The sequence below is a fragment of the Falco biarmicus genome, chromosome 8 (genome assembly GCF_023638135.1).
Source record: "Falco biarmicus isolate bFalBia1 chromosome 8, bFalBia1.pri, whole genome shotgun sequence".
Taxonomy (NCBI): Eukaryota; Metazoa; Chordata; class Aves; order Falconiformes; family Falconidae; genus Falco; species Falco biarmicus.
Window position 1 is genome coordinate 37,761,622 of NC_079295.1, and position 15,124 is coordinate 37,776,745.

The window sequence follows — 15,124 nt, forward strand, 5'->3', positions numbered from 1 at the left end:
TACTGATGCATCCTGACATGACAGTATTTCACCTTAATGTGATACAAAAGGCTGGTACTATACGGTGTGCTTTAATTTAGCACTGAGAGGAGGAATGAACTCAGGGTACAAAAATGGGAATCTAAGGGGGAATAGCAGGGAAATGGACTGAGCAGTAGATTAAAAGTACAGGAGAAGGAATTAAATTTCTGTTAAAACCAGCTGGAGACACAGGATCTGGACAATGCTAGTTGCTTTGCTTGGCAGCCATTCACAAGCCCGTCTGTGACATTTGCCCCCAAATCCCCCCGAGAATATTATGTATCTGAGGGTGAGCAAAAGAACTTTACAGCCCGAGGGATGCATGAGCTGTAATCTCACCTTTTGTCGGCTGACAAATACGCATGTGTTTTTCACAGCTTCTGTTAATGATCCATCTTTGCAGACTTTATCTCTAGAGTGGGATTTAAGCGAGATGGTAGTTAGTTACTACCTAGGAACATTCACTTGGCTCACTGCTTTTCCTAAGTGCTAAATTCTCTATTTAAAGCATAAGATTCTCACTAGACTCTTCAGTTACAACTAAGAACACATCCCTGATTTCCAGTAGCACAGACCGAATTCTGCCTTGTGAATGGACTTCACTACCTATTTGCAACAGCATCTCCAAGCCCTGAACGATTCAGCTCATAATACCAAAAATCCTGATCAGATGATCAGGATGTTCTACTCGCCTCATGCAACCCACAAAGGTATATACTGCGTTTTCTTTTAAGTAATGGGCCATATAAAAGGTAACAGCCCGTCCAATCATCCTGTTCAGCTAAATGGAGTAAGCCCTGGCTGTGGCTGTAAAGCTATTTCCTACAAGGTCTGGTATGAAAAAGACTCCAAACAAACAAAAACCGCTGAGCCATCTGAAAATACAGCGCAATGTTGGACAGGTTCCTGAAATAGGTCTGAGCGAACTAGTAATACCAAAAGCAGTATGGCCCTGTCAGTGCAGTTTTTCTCTGCCGGATGAATTATCCAGGGCTCTGTGCCTCACTGATGCAGTTGTATTGATTTTGAGACCTTGCTAGCTCAGGTACCCTTATGCAGCACAATGCTGTGTATATGTATTCTTAGCGTTCATTCACAAGGGAGGCAATTAAGGTGTCACTGAGTCTTAATTGTCTCCACGGATTATATTTTCCTTAAAGCCCTGGTCCTTAGGAAAACAAAAAGAAAACATGTTGCTCAAGTTTTATTTCCAACCCTCCACGAAGAAGTTTGCGGTACCGTACGTGGAATTTACCATTATAACATCATTTATTTTTAGAAGCAACGAGGGAGATACGTCAATGACTTGGAGAAATTCCTTCCACCTGGGCTAAAGGAAACGGATCTGGCGGGCAGCGCTCGGCAGTGCTGGGCGGCGATGCTGGGGGGCCGGAGTCCCCGGGCCGGGAGCAGGCCTGCGCCTCAGGTGAGGTGCTGAGCGCCCAGCGCCGGCGCTGCACCAGGGGAGCGCCCACGGAGGGCTGCTGCTCGTCGGCTCCCAACACCTGGGAGCAGATGGAGCTCAGGGGTGTCGTTTTCAGGTTAATTTCATCAGGAGAAGAAATAAACACATTTAAAAAAGGGTCCTCAGAAGCCCCAGGTCCGCCCCGCGGCGTGAGGCAGCCGCTCAGCGGGGCTGATGGCCGGGCGCTTGCTTCAGGGGAGCGCCCCCGACCCCCGCGACAGGGCAAACCGCTGGGCGGCAGCGCCCGGCGCCCCCCTCGCCCGGAGGCGCCCCGCCCCAACGGCCGCCCCCGCCGCCCCGCCCCGCGCGCCAGGCCCGGATGGAAGCGGCGCGGCGTGAGGCGTGACCCCTCCCTTCCCGGAAGCGCGGCGGCAGCGGCGGCAGGAGCGGCGGCAGCGGGGCCGGACGGGAGCCGCGAGGTGCCGAGCGTGAGGGAGGGGCGGGCAGCGGGTCTCGGCGCGGGCAGCGATGTGGCTCCGCCACCGCCCGGCCTCGCCGCTTCCGCCTCCCGCCGGGCGCCGGTGACCGTCACACCTTCCTCCGCCCCGGCAGTATGAGCCCCGCCGCGCCGCCCAGCCAGCGCCGCGCTCCGGTACGTACCGCCCCGGGCCGGGGGTGGGGGGGGCCTTTGTTGTGCTGGGCCCTGCCCGACGGGCGGGCGCGGGTCCCCTGCCCGAGGCAGCGGCCTGCGGGGCCCTTCCCTGTGGCGGCGGGCAGGCCGCGGGGCAGCGGCGGGCGGGGGCGAAGCCCCCTCGCCCGGGGAGCCGGCCCGGCGCGCACGCACCGCGGCGGGTTGTGGCGGGGGGCGCTTCCCCGTATGTCATCCGTACGTTGTGGCGGGCCCGCGCCGGGCTGCGGCAGGCGGTGGTGCCACACAGCCCGTCCCGCCCGTCTCCCCGCGCTGCCGCCTGCCCCGGGAAGGCCCCGGGGGGCTGGGGGGTGGCTCCCGGCCCCCCCGGCTCGGCGGGATGCTGCAGCAGCCCGGGAGTAGCGCTGGGGAGCTCGCGCTCGCTGCCTGCGCGCGGCGCGCACCATTTTATACGTGGTCAGGAAGTGGAGTTGGCCGAGGCTGGATTTCACCTGGTGATGTCATCTGCTGAGGGCTGCGTCACAGCAGGGCTGCTGGAGGGCAGAGGTAGTTGAGAGGGAGCATAAAGGACGGGAGAAAAGCAAAACAAAGGAAACGCGGGCGCTCTTGATGAGTTCGCGATGTTTTGTAAACTGCGGTATGCTAAAATCAACAGTTTATTTTAAAACGTAGCTTTATCTGGGGAAGATATTCTTAACTTGTTTTCTGAAGTGGTGTTAAAAGTTACAAGAATAGTATTATGAACAAAAAGCATTGTTTTAGCCTCCTGCCAGGAAGAACAACCTGTGAGACTTCAGCTGGGTCATTCCTTATTCTTATCAGTTCTGCAGAACGCGTTATTTTGATATCCCATATGGTTAGAAGAATTTGTGCCACAGTGATGCTGAAGCTGAGCCTTTTGTATGACTGCCAAGGCATTTTGTTTAACTGTTAAAAAAAAAAAAAAGGTTTAGTTCCTTTTTCTATTTTTACTAAAACGGGTGTTTTTTCTGGAAATAAAAATCCCTTTTCTAGAGGGGTCATTAGCAGTCACTGTCACTTCTGAAAATATTTTACCTGGCTTCTCTGTCTGTCTGAGCCTTCTGGGATGTGTGACTAGGGCAAACATAAATTTTTGCAAAGGATTTCCAGCGTGTGTCTACTGCATAACATTTTTCCCCTGCTCTGTAAGTGGCTATTTGCTCAGGAAAGGGAAAATAATTTTTAAACAATACGCCTTTTGTATATAAAGCTGCAAACATGGCAGGCTTTGATACATCACCAGAAACTACTTTTAACTCTCTTCTGGAAACCTGAGATTTTAAATATCCAGAAATATCCTTGGTGTTATATTGCCTTGAAACAGCTTTCTGCCAAACTTTCAACTTTGGTACGTTGCAGTCTGCTTTTAAACTGTCAGTGAAAATAAAGAATTACATTCTGAACCTGCATAGGCGTTGGAGCTACTTGTTGCTATTAAAAACTTGTCTATGCAATAGACAAATATAAAATGAATTTGAAAAGCCACCAAGTTTTTTCTGGCTTAATCACTGATTCCAACTGTGAATGCATATGGCTTACAGTTCTTGGATGTTCAGTTGAAATTAAAAATTATAAACCTGCTTTTTTTTCCTCTATATGATGTGCTTATCTGTTGAGTTTTGTGACTTTGAAAGCATCTAAACTTAAATTGACAGTGGAGATAATTAAATCATTTGTCATTAACAGCATAAGTTAGTGGAAAAGAAATACCTGAGGATGGTAATAGGCGGTGTAGTTAAGGTTTGTACATAGATCTCATTGACTTATCTTTTTATTCATTCTTCCTTGGTTTTCTGACTGTTTGTTGTTTTCTCACTAATTCATATACAGTCTCCACATCTGAACTGTATCTGTGCACTTATTTCTCCTTACGTCTTATGCTCTTGTAGAAATTATTGTAGTTAGACATTTCTCCTCTTGAATTTGTTTCTAGGTTCTACTCGGAAGTAGGCTTCTGTGTGTCTAGCATTACAAAACTACCCCATCCCATTTGTTTTGGCTTAGTGTTCCCCCCCACCCCCACCCCACTGATAAATGGATATATCTGGGTTTTTTTCTCACTGTTTTTGTGACAGGCTCATATGCTATTGTAGGTATTTCTGTCTCTGTAAAAAGCAGTCTACAGCATGCTGCCCATCCTGCTTCTTGTGTATTTAGTAAAACATAGTTAAGAGTAAGGAAATCCAGATGAGATTGTTCCACTCATTGAAAGCGCTAACCTGGTACTTGTAATCGTAAAATCCTCTGATCTTCAAAATCCTGTGTCCTGGATCAAAACATGAAGGCTTTGAAAAGTGGTGTGTTTTCCAGATTTTTTTTTTTTTAGGTCTTCTTTCACTACTGATGTTAAGCACTTTGCCTTCGTGGGAGTCATAGTGAGTGCTTCCTTGACTGTCTCCATCAAATCAGCTAATATGCCACACAGTCAACTAATGATAAGGCAGCAAAACGATGTACTGATGATATATCAGCTTGCATGAATTACATTGTTTCAGAGGTCTGCTGGCACAGTGAAGCTGGACGGATGTGCAGCCCTCTCCACACTCTGCAGAGATCATCAGACCGAGGAGGAGCAGTTGGGTAGCCAAATGGGCTCAGTGTTTTGTCATCTATGTCCTGGTCCCTGCATCTTGGGGGTAAAATAAAGGCCCTTGTCTCAGTGGTTGTCCAGTGCTGGCTCTGGCACATCCCAGATGTGCTCTCCAAGAGGCTTTCATACCTTGACTCTTGATTCCCTTTCCTCTCTCTTGGGTGTCCTTCCTTGCTTTGATTTCTTGAGAAACTTTTCAGTTCATGTCTTTCTGATTTCTTCTTGTCCCACCCATATCAAAAGGAGTCTGATAGGAACTGTCCCTTCAGATGGAGGTAGGAAATTACCTCCTTCAGTTTGTGCTCAGTAGTTGGAGGAGAATTGTTGTGGCTGTGTGAGAGGTGGAGGTATTTTAATAGCGGTGATTTAGATGCTGTAGTGGTTACTGAGGGAAATGGTTGCTCGCCCTAGTTCAGCGGGCTTCTTTAGTGTGTATACTATGTTACAAGTTATATGTTGTTTTGCCTAAATGTTTCATTTTTTGGTATGTTGCAGCTATTCAATTTGTGTGGTAAGGCTACATTTTAGCAGGAGTATGTATGTTCGCTGTTGGAGTGAGCTTAAACGGAAAACCCTCTCAACTCTCTTCCATCTTACCCAAGTTCAATAGCTTTCTAATGTGGCTTTTGGTAACCTGTTTTAAAAATATTCTTTGTCAGCTGTGAAGGGGCTTTTTAATGTTCTTTACAAGGAATCACTTTGCAAGCATGTATGCATCTGCCAATCTTGTTGTGATCAGTGTTTGCACATAGCATTTAAGAAATGTAGTGGAAAGTGAGATACTCTTTCAGATGAGTCAGAAACTCATTGGCATGGAATAATCTAGAGAGCTCATATGTACAAATGCCCTGAATTAGATTACTTATCCTTGATGCTGCCTTGTATGTCCCATAAGCCATTTATAATTTGATTTTTGTGAAAAATACTACGCTTGCTGCTTTTTGTCGGCTACTTTTTCTTTCTGTGGAAATCATCAAAAACAAATGACAAACCAGATGTAATATGTTATTTCCAGAATTTGGCAGTTGCTTTAGTGAAAAAAGCTGGTTTCTTTTCCATGCTGCTGCTTCAGAGATTCAGGAAGGACTAAGTGATTTCAAAGTGGACTTCACATAAAGTTGACTGCTAGGAGAATGGGGAAAAGAATTTTTTTTTGTTCTCACCTCTGTAAAAGAAGCTGCTTTATGTACTTGGAACCTTCTTTAAGCATTAGAAATGTCTAGTGTTCTGTCCCTTGATTTCGTTGCTACATATATGGAAAGAGGCTGGTAGGTTTTGTGAGCACTTGCAGTATGCTAGTTTACTACTTGTGTGTCTGCGAAGGGCTTTTTTTGAGACATTTTTTTTTTGATTAAACATCAGATCTCGGCTCTATTTGTGAAATGTGATAAGTATGATTTGAAGCTCTAGTTTGATTGTAGTCTTGCTGTAGGATTACTTTGTAATAGACAGCTGCGTAGCCTTTATAATTAGAGGTACCTTACGAGTTGAGTAGTGAACAGTCTGTCAGTTCCATCCACCTTTGTTTCGGTGACATTTGCTCTTTGCACTATATTGTGACTTGACTTCTGAAGTGGTTCAAAGGTGAATTATCATTTGATGTGTAATTTAACTGGTGGCTTTATAGAAAGAAAAAACAGTTGTGTGCCAGGTAGAATGCAACAGAGTAGCTCTTGGCATAGGCAGTGCTGCTGCTGGTGGAGTAAATGTTTCCAGCTGTTGGGAAACTTCCAGAGTTCATGGGGTGGAACCTTTTATTGTTGTACCTGCCTCTGTTATGCAGTGGAGAGGATCACTGGGTGCAACTTGGGAGCCAAACTTTCTCTCAGCCTCCTTCCTGGTTGTTCCTTTAATTTTTATCCCCTCCCAAGAGCTCACTTACCAGTTGGTCAAGTCCCTTGCAAAATCAATTCATAAGTAGGGTTACAAATGGAGGTGAAGGGAATGGGGGGTGGGTGGGGGAAGTGGTGAGTTACACTTGATTTCTTTCAAATGGCTTGTTTTCTTGTTTATTAAATGTTTGGAAAATTAATTAGACTCTAAAAGGGCTTGAGGTTAACTATGTCAGCTGTTGCTTCCTGAAGAACTGAAATTACATGTAGGTGCAGAACTCATTCCTCTGGTGTCATAATTTCTAGTTCTGTTCCATGTTGACTTTTTTGGAAAACTACTTTCCCCAAAAGTTTTAATTTTCCTGGCTTTCTTTATTCATATTCAGTTTCTAGCTGATGGATCTGTTTTCTCCATCAGCGTGGCCTGTAACCTCTGAAGGACAGCTATTTTCAATATATGGAATTTGAGTAAAAAAATCACTGGTTTAAGTTGGAATAAAATCTCAATACAAGTCATTTGTTGCTTTGGGTGCTTAATGTATTAATCTAATGATTCAGATTAGTTAGCTAATAATTTCTTAGAATTCTTGAGAGGAGGCACTTGTTTACTGTCTGCAGCATGTAACACAATAGGGCTCTGAATTACTTAAACTGTAGACATTACCTCAGCAACAAAAGAGCACTCTTTAGTGGTAGTTTTTCTTAAATTTTAAAACAGATGCATTCCTTGTGAACTGAGTTTAATTTCAGTCACTTGTTTACTTATAATTTTACCTTCAGCAGTTTAGATCAGAACTGTTTTGTAATTTAGGTAAAGTGTTTAATGTAGTTCAGCTTCTGGGATGGGGCAGTATGTAATGAAAATATTAAACTTTAACTCCTTTTTATAAGTGTCAAATGTATCAGTGGTCACACTGATATTTACGTATCAAATTGAGTAACTGTTCTTGTAACAGGACAAAATACAGTCCTTCAAACAATGTTGTGACTGTGGTGTGTGTGAAATCAATTGCAGCAATTACTTGTGTACATCTGGATTTGTGCCTATTTTTAGGTGTTTTTTCACACATTTGGAAAGTTTTGCTTATGGTCTGTATGAACTCATTTAAAGACTTGAGTCATATTACTTCAGTTCTTGAAATGTTATACTAGAAACCAAATTGGGTGAAGCTTCTAGCTTCTTTGGGTAGTTTTAAGTTCATATACATTGCTGCACTGACGAAGTCAGTGTGATCATACATTCTACTCCTCTGAAACAACATACGCCAAACAGTGCCAGACCCAAGAGTATGAAATCTAGTTTTGATGTATTTTTTATCTTCCTGCGGAATATATCAAGGTAGATTTTGCTTGTTACTTATGTGCATATAATAAACTTTTAAAATACAAAATGGCAGCAGAAGGATATTTGTTGCGATGGGTGATATAATTTATAAGAAACTAAAACTATACAGAAGAAGTTTACATCAATACATTTTTGCAAGTTTTGCAAAATACACAGGGCAGGTCATTGATCTGAGGAAAAAGACAGACATTAAATAAATCTAGAAGACTTGAATTAATACTGTTACATCCCATGCGAGGCTTCTGATTAGAGGAGCTCCTGTCTGTCTTATGGCAAAAGATGCCTTATCAGTAATGTTATCCTAAAGTGTGTTTGTTGCCTTGTTTAAAAAAACAAACAACAAAACAAAAACAAAAAAGGGGAGGGTGAGGGAAGCATGATATATGTAGAAGTGGAAGAGAGGCAGTAGCCTGCTCAAAACCTGTATGTGGGAAACCTTGTATCCAGAGTTAGTTGCTATGAATAGTTATATTAATAAGATTATCAAGCAAAATAAACTTTTATTCTGTGGTCAGTAGTTTTTAGTATTTTTTCACAGGCCAGGCATCGTTTTTAACGATTTAAATGTCAGTTGTGTTTGGAAATGTGCCTTCCCCTTCAACTGTGAGACTCCGCTCACTGAGTGGTGAGAGGAAAAGTATATGGCAGTAGCATCATCAAATCTTTGACGCTGAGAAATTACAGTGTCAAAGCCTTCGTAGAGGTTTTCATAGTCACTTGTAAAGATGGTCTCATCACGTGGTGTTAGCTGACTTCTTGATTTCCTGATATTAAATTGCATTTCTTCCTTTTGTTTCTTCTTTTCTGTGAAAGTAATTTTCTGTAGCTGTGCTGCAGGCATTGCACTGTGCTGTGTTTAACGAGGCGGCCTCGTCAGGATGATTCACAGTGGGGTCATGTCTCATGTGGGCAGAGGCAAAAAGCAGCAGACTTGCTTCAGCTCTTGGTCTGCCTCGTTTGACAGCATTGAAGGTGAAACCAAATCTGTTTACTTGCCATAGCCAGTGGAGGCCTTTGCAAGCCTAGCTGTGCTAGGGCATCAGCAAAGCAAGGAGGGATGTTTGGTTTATTCAAGTATAGATGTCAGTGGACAATTGCCTGGGCCGGCTGCAGCCCGTGCAGCAGCTTTCTGGAGTCATGGTAATAAGACAGATGCTTGCAGTAGTAGTTCGTGGTGTGGTGGTTTGTGGTGTATGGTGCCAGCAAGAAAGAGACTCTTGAAGGCAGCTGAAGCAGCTTGTGAAAAGAGTTTGGTGTGATAGAACTTACTGCCTTTTATCAACCCCTGTTGCTTTTGTCAAACAAATCTGCGTAACCGTGCCCAGATTAGCCAGGCCACCCGACAGCCCTATGCCAGCCTGTTTGCCTTACTGTTGTTTTTAAACCTTAGTAAAACAGTCTGCCTTTAGAGGAACAAACTGGTGGCATAAGGAGTCTGGGCTGAGGAGGGGAAAAAATGGGATTGAACATCCTGTTCAACAAGGTGTGAGTAAGTTTTTACACATTCACGCCTTGGTAACTAGGGCTTTTTGTAAGGCTTCGTTCTTCCTATTGTTTTGAAAATAGTTTTAGGCCTCAGTTCTAACCATCAAAGAGTTTACACAGGTTTTGTCAAGTGAGCAGGTGACAAATTAACGTTCATGAGCAAGACAGTAGTAGAGGAGCCTGATGTGGATGGAGTAAGCTGCACTGTCCCCTGGTCCCTTTCCCTCTCACCCTGAGTAAGCAGTCCAGGATTGCAAATGGAGCAGTGAGTTCTGCAGTCTCAACTGCTGGAGAAACAGTGGGGCTTGGTGCTGCAAAGCAAGAAGTAGTTGTTGCTGAGTAGTCTTTCTTGTGAGGAATGAAATGGTTCCATGGAGATTGAAAGCAATAGAAATCTTTTTAATGATCAAACTAATTTTGGAGAAGTAACACTTGTGAGGAAAAAAATGTGAATACTACTTTTGGTCTCAGGACTTAGTGTTTCTAATCCATAATTTTCAAAGTTTATGGCTGCTGAGTTTGCTCAACCTCTCTGTCTAGAGAGTTAAGACATACTTCAAGTTCTTTAGTCTTGAGCAAGTAAGACTGTGCTGTAAGTGGGAAAAGTCAGAAACTGCAGAGGTTTGAATTTATTTTGTTATGGAAAAAGGGATCTTAAACATATTATTTTGAAATTGTTCTTAAGTCCAAAAGTATAAGCAAAACAATATCTGGATGTTTTAAAAACAATAGAGTAGGAGAAATGGTGTACTTGTCTTTGAACTTAAGAAACTGGTCTTTATTGGACTGAAGTTGGGAGTGGACTCAAGGATTCTTTTGTATCCCTGTGATTCTATGAACTTTTAGGATTTTCGTTTTTACATCTGTGGGTGTGAACCTGTTTAGCTGCAGTCTAAGACTGAGATGTCAAGTTTTGCTTGCCTTGATGGCTTTCGTCAGGTCTTCATCTAGCTATGCTTTCAGAGATTCCTGCTTCATGTTCACCAAAGCAAGTGAATATGCAGCTCTACCTCTTGACGTACCTGTCTTTCCTTGGATGTTGTCTAATCAGCTCTTGTGGATGAAATTTAATACCCAGTTCACTGAAATTAGTTTAGTTTCAAGACTATTTGGGTGAACTAGCATTGAATGCATTTAGTCCTGGCAGAATTGAGTTTTGCGGTTTGGAAATTGCGTAGGGTTTTTTTTTTCTCAATCTCCTAGCTTGTAAGCACCAATCTTTTCTTGCACGAAGTATTAATACTCTTTGTGACTGGTTTGGTATGAGGCATAAAACAGGCCTGAGTGAGCTGTGCTTCTCTGTTTCCATGAAGGTGCAGCTGTGTGCACAAATGTATCCACATTTTGCCATTATAGGTAACAAGGTAACAAATGGATGATCAAATCCCCCACCTGGTAACATCTGTGAGTATGAGCTTTTGGCTGCTGAAAGCAGTTGTACCATTTCAGTGTGAATTTGCCAGGTGATAACAATCTGCAGAGGTTAATAAGGACAGCATCATGCTGCGGTTGCTCCATACAACTTCTCTGCAGCAAAGGAAAGCACTTGTCTCCAGAGAGTATAGTCTACTGCTTTTCACAAACCTTATGAATTTAAAGAGAAAATCAAAACGGAACACACCAAACTCTAAATCTGCTGGGGAAAGATATTTTTTTGTTACAGTTGAAGTCAACTTTCTGTTGGCTGATATGGATATTTGTTTGATGTGCAAAAACAAAAGCCAAGATTAGCATTTTCAATTTGGTGAACTCTTGATTGTGTGTAACTGAAGTATTTAGGGAAGAAGTGTCTTCATTTAATATACTTTCATATGCCAGTGATTTGTTTGAGTAAGAGTAATGGAGTGAAACTAAAGAGGGGAAAAGATCACTTTGGCTGTATACCAGGAAAAAAACCCTACAGCAAAAGATTATTCAAATAGAATATCTTTCCAAAAGGAATTGTGGTGGCAATACCCATCTTTTGGGTCCCATAAAACTAGACTGGACAATGAAATTGAAATACGCTGTAAGAAATCTTGCATTTCTTCTGAAGGGAAATGTGTAGGTGACTCTTGTAGGGAATCATCTAGGTTATCTAATAAGGAGCACGATGGGCTTCCTATATTACAGAACAATAATGCGAGGATAGTGCTGAGGGATTTTTATTAATAAGCTCGGCTGATGTAAACCAGTTACAGTTCAGGCTCTGCTGGGCACTAAGTTTTCTCTCAGCTGAGGTGAAATTCAATTTATTTTTCAAAGGCTTAGGTTTGGAAAGAAAAATCAGAGAAAAACCTGAAAAGTACATCTACTCAGCTTTACAGTTGTTACAACTAATAGTATAATCTTGCTGATTGAGTTGCTGACTTCAGTGTTATCAGTTATAGCTACATCACCATCCTCCTGAAAAGGTGGGTGTTTCACATGTGTTGGGCTTTGCCTTACTTGGGCTCTTCTGCTGGAGCCACCTCGAGGATGTGCTTTTAAATTCTGGAGTCTTAGCTGCAGCTATTTTGAGATGGCTCTGACCCCAGCTGCCTGCCCCTGTCTCTGCTGGAGTGTATGTCCCTGGAACAGGGGTGATGGGGGATGTATACATAGTTTCTCAGCTGTCACAGTCCAGGGTAGTATTTTTTTCTTGCTGGGGAGAGGGTTATGAGTTGGCTCATGGTGTGGGTGCTGAAGTGTGTGTGTTTCTCCTGGCTGGGCGGTAGCTTCCAGCAGATCTGGGGGATGGCAAGGGTGAGAGCGTGAAGCATGAAGGAACAGCCAGAGCTTATGATTTAAGCCCCAAAGCTGCTTTAGGTTTGTGTAAACTTGGTTGCTGTTGTGTGGTTCCAGAGCAAACGTGTACTTAAATAAGCATTTCTTAATACTGTGTTCTAAAAAACACCCAAACCCTTCCTTTTAACTGTTGCAGACCCTTTGCTGCTTCTTTAAGCGTCATGGGGTTTCCCTGTGCATAGCCCAGCTGCTGTTCCCTTCTGTTTGCCCTGGAAAGGCAGCATTTTGTATGTTGGAAGTACTACAAATAATGTAAAATGTAGTATGTCCTTAACCTGTAGGTTTTCTAACGTAGGAGAGGTAGATATGGCTGCAGTTGTTTAAGTATTAATACTGTCCACTCAAATGTTGCAGTGATAGATAGGGATTAAAATCAGTAAATACTAAACACTGTATTTAAATTTTCTAGATATATCTTGAGTCTGTTTTCAGAGAAGCAAATGATGATATACTGAACAAATTGGAAAACTGGCTAAGCTTAATAGACCTTTCAAATGTCTGTTAATGTGTTGTGTATCATCTAGCAGAAAACTTAGTTTAATAGTTACCTATATAGGAAATATGCAGCAATTCTTTCAAAAAGATCAATTGTGAAGAGATGCAGATCCTGCAAATTAAGAAAACAATCCTACCTTTTAGAAAGTTCAGACTTTTTTCTACTTACTAGTAGAAATCTTACGCATTTTACCAAGCATAATTGGCTTACAAGACAAAATCTTAAACAGAAGAAGATGGTAAAAAAACATCCAGTTGAAGAGAGAAATTTTAAGTAGGAGATTCAGTGAGGAAGGTAATGTCTCTTCTGTGGGTTTGAGCAGCATTCAAGCCATAGGAGTTTCATGCTATTGGATAAGCATGACCAGCGATGATGGGTGGCTGTTACACAGATCTTCCGTGACCAAGGAGAAAGGGGCATGGCTTTCCTGGCTCTCAGACAGTTTGGCCTTCCTAAATTGATGCTACCTACAACTGTGTGTCACCTGGAACATTGCTTCAGATGGGGTGGATGCAAAAATAACTGTCTTAGGCCTTAAAATGTCTTTCACTTCAGACTTAATTATTTTGGTTTGTTTGTTTTCCTCCATCTTCAGCTTCATAAATGTGTTATTCTCACTTACCCAAAAGTGATTTGTCTCAGTAATTTAGAAACCCAAACTGATTCCTTGAATAAAAAACAATGATATGTAGTATTATGTATAATACTTATTACATAGTTTTATATAAGTAATACGTACTTTATTCACTGGTGATCATTTAATGAGAGGAATGAAATCACTGGCTCTAACTAGAGATGTTTATATTGAGCAGGTTTTTGGAGGCTAATTTTGAGTGGTAGACCTATTCACTTTAGATTTATATATTTTTTTAAAACCCAGAGTTTTGGCTGTAGATTTAGACAAACTATATTTAGTTTCTGAATTACGTATTTACTAGGAATATAAAGTTGGCAGAACAGGGTGTTATTTGCCAGTCAGCATTTGGAAAGTGATCTTTTATTTCAGCCAGTGATGAAATATCGATACTTCAGAGGAAAAAAAGTTGATTCATAACAGCTTTGCATTTCTTGAAGTGTTCAGCCCTGTTCAGGACAAGACTGTCACCATTCAAATGGAATATGACATGCATGTGGGATTTGTTGGTCTGGGCATTTGTTAGGCTTTCCTTAGAGACAGCTAAATAGTATTATCGTTCACTCTTACTAAGTTTCTTTTACATTAACTATTAAATGCTTGAAGTGGTTTGTTGGATAGAGATGTTTGATGTTTCAGCCAGGACAGGCTCTGTACTCTCTTTCTGGGGCATTGTGGAAACTGTGCTGTCATGGTTTGAAAGTGCACCGTGACGTTACTGTTAAATGTTGCTTTGTCATTCAGGTTCTGGACAGGATGCGAGAAGTCTGCACCGCACCAGGCTCCTGTTTAGTTATAGCGTTTGATGAGGTGTTGGAAGACCTATCATGTGCCAGAATATGGACAACCTGGGAGGGAAAAACTGATCCTGGAGGTTCAAGCCACAGGAAGAAGGGATAGAAGAGGGTCAGCAGGAACTGATCATCCAGTTCACAATGTTCTGTCTTGCTCTTGAGGGGGTCACTGATTTGCTTGGTGAACTGATCTGTGGGTTAGGTTCTGGCAGGCTGGATTTGACTTGCAGGGTGTGTTGTATACCCTGCAGAAGACCATTCATTTAGCCATTCCTGCCAGTAATTTGTTGACTGTAATACCTTACTGAAATACAAAGATAAAACATGGCTGTGGTCACTGGCTAACATGCACACCTGCTTATATGCACCTGTTACATTATTATTACTCTGAAAGAACTGTTACGATATAGTTGTTACACCAAGCTTCTGCTCTTAGATGTGAAAACTGGCAAAAGATCATACTAACACTTCGGGTGATTCTTCAAATAGGTTTATGGAGTGTTTTGCAGGTTTATTATTGGGGGAGTAGAAAATGCTGTTTGTGTGTTCATATGCATATGGTACTACTTTAATGAGCTAGCTATTTTTTCAGTGAAAAAGTTGAGGTGATTCCAACACAAGATGTAAGAGACTGGGAATATGTCCTTGTCTAGCTCTAAGAGGTTGAAAAGTATCTAGAATAATGTTGTCAAACATTCGGTTTCTGGGAAGGGAAACAATATGATGAAATTCACATGTTACATTGATGTGTGAAGTAGCTTTGAATATTAAGATATCTTAAAGTTAAGAAAATAGAGAGCTGATACAGCTTTTGATGAAATTCAGTGTAAATACGTTTTATGGGGGCTAGCCCATGCTTTCTTTACAGTCTATCTGCAGGTAGTGGTAATCAACTTCAGATGGCTTGAAGTTTACCACAAGTATTTGTTTGACTAGGAGAGTACTTCAGTTGATTCCTAAATGTACTTAACATTAATTTTTTTTTTTTTTTTTATCTCTGCCTCTTGCCCATTACTGCTCTGCAAGTAGCACTCAACTCTGTGAAGATCCTGATTTAAGAGAGACTGGTCTGTTTGGCAGAGTGAT

At 42.2% G+C, this 15,124-nt stretch overlaps 1 protein-coding gene across 1 annotated transcript in view; it reads left to right on the forward strand.

Annotated features, from left to right (window-relative positions):
* The first annotated feature begins 1,872 nt into the window (after nucleotides 1–1,872).
* The window catches only part of SPOPL (speckle type BTB/POZ protein like), a 37,510-nt gene continuing 24,258 nt past the window's right edge, over nucleotides 1,873–15,124 (forward strand). Inside the window, exon 1 of the mRNA XM_056348925.1 lies at nucleotides 1,873–2,078. The gene's annotated coding sequence lies outside the window, so the exon portion shown is untranslated. The remainder of the gene's footprint in view (nucleotides 2,079–15,124) is intronic.